The sequence below is a fragment of the Elephantulus edwardii genome, unplaced genomic scaffold (genome assembly GCF_000299155.1).
Source record: "Elephantulus edwardii isolate Elephantulus edwardi_28Jun2011 unplaced genomic scaffold, EleEdw1.0 scaffold00160, whole genome shotgun sequence".
In the NCBI taxonomy this organism is placed as follows: domain Eukaryota; kingdom Metazoa; phylum Chordata; class Mammalia; order Macroscelidea; family Macroscelididae; genus Elephantulus; species Elephantulus edwardii.
Window position 1 is genome coordinate 1,881,014 of NW_006399910.1, and position 1,568 is coordinate 1,882,581.

At 47.1% G+C, this 1,568-nt stretch overlaps 1 pseudogene; it reads left to right on the forward strand.

The window, feature by feature from the left end:
* Nucleotides 1-643, forward strand: part of LOC102874362 — a 5,140-nt pseudogene extending 4,497 nt beyond the window's left edge.
* Nucleotides 644-1,568: the final 925 nt, after the last annotated feature.

Sequence of the window (1,568 nt, forward strand, 5' to 3'; positions counted from 1 at the left end):
CCTTTGTTGCCCAGGTGAGTCAGGGACTGGCCAAACAACTGGGGGTGAATTGGAAATTGCATTGTGCTTATAGACCCCAGAGCTCAGGTCAGGTAGAAAGGATGAATAGAACTCTAAAAGAGACCTTAACTAAAATAGCTATTGAGACCAGCATAAAAGATTGGATTGCTCTCCTTCCCTTCGAGCTGTTCCGTGCGTGGAACACCCCAGGGATCCTTTCACTTACCCTCTATGAGATCCTGTATGGGGGACAACCCCCTCTTACTAGTGTAAATGTGAAGTACAATGATGCCAGTTTTACTGATTCTGCATCATTAATGACTCAGTTGAAAGCTCTTGAAACATGCCAAAAGGTGACCTTCAAGAGATTTATAATGGTAAATTGCCTCCCCTTCCCCACAATTTTCAGGTTGCAGATAAAATCTTGATCTGCAGGCACCGGACAAGCAATCTGAAGCCTCTCTGGAAGGGACCCTATCAAGTGCTGCTGACTACCCCTACAGTTGTTAAAGTAGACGGAATAGCAGCTTGGGTCCATGCTTCTCATGTCAAGGCAGCTCTGACCAGTGAAGATGACCAGTGGACTCTGGAAAGGACTGATAATCCTTTTCGTTTGCGCCTTCGTCAAGACAGCCGCAAGTAACCGCAACCCGCACGCCCCTCACAACCTCACCTGGGTAGTCCAATCTCAAGCAGGGAACATTGTATAGTCCATCTCTGCAATCGTTACCCCTTGGACCTGGTGGCCAGATCTGTACCCTGACCTCTGTAAGTTAGCCCATGGATCCCCCGCAGACTGGGAAGTAGAAACAACCCTTAAACCCACTGTTCCCTCATGGCCCACTCCCCATGACGCTCAAGGCCTTCTAGCCCCTGCCCTCCTTGGAGGACGAGCAGGTTGTGGAAATCAGAGACAGAGAGGGAACCTAAGATGGTTCACTTTCTGTGTCTGTCCAGGCCATGACCTGAATACACGAGGGCTAACTCGTAAGTGCAGGGGACAGAGCAATTTCTATTGCCGAAGCTGGAAATGTGAAACAACTGGGAATACTTACTGGAAACCTTCTTCCTCTTGGGATTTCATAACTGTAACAGCTAACTACTCTCGAGTTAGCCTGTGAAATCCCAATTCCGTTAAACAAGAAAGAGCTGCATGTAGTAATTGGTGTCACCCCCTAAAAATCTCTTTCACAGATCCTGGCAAAAAAAAGCCCGTCAATGGCAGTCAGGATATTGGTGGGGAATCAGGCTTTACCAAGAAAACTATGATAATGGGCTATCATTTATGATAAAATTGTTTGATCGTCCTCTACAGAGTACAGTAATAGGACCTAACCCTGTGCTGGCAGAGCCCTTCCCAGCTGAGAAATCGCCTCCTGTCCCACCCCAGAGCCAACGCATCTTTACTTCACTCACCCCAAAGGGGTTAAAAAAACAACCCACCTCTACAAGGGACTGTCTCCTCAATCTAATTAAAGGAGCTTTTAGTGCCCTAAATAATACCAACCCCCAAATCACTGATTCTTGTTGGCTATGTTTAGCCACCAACCCACCTTACTATAAAGGTA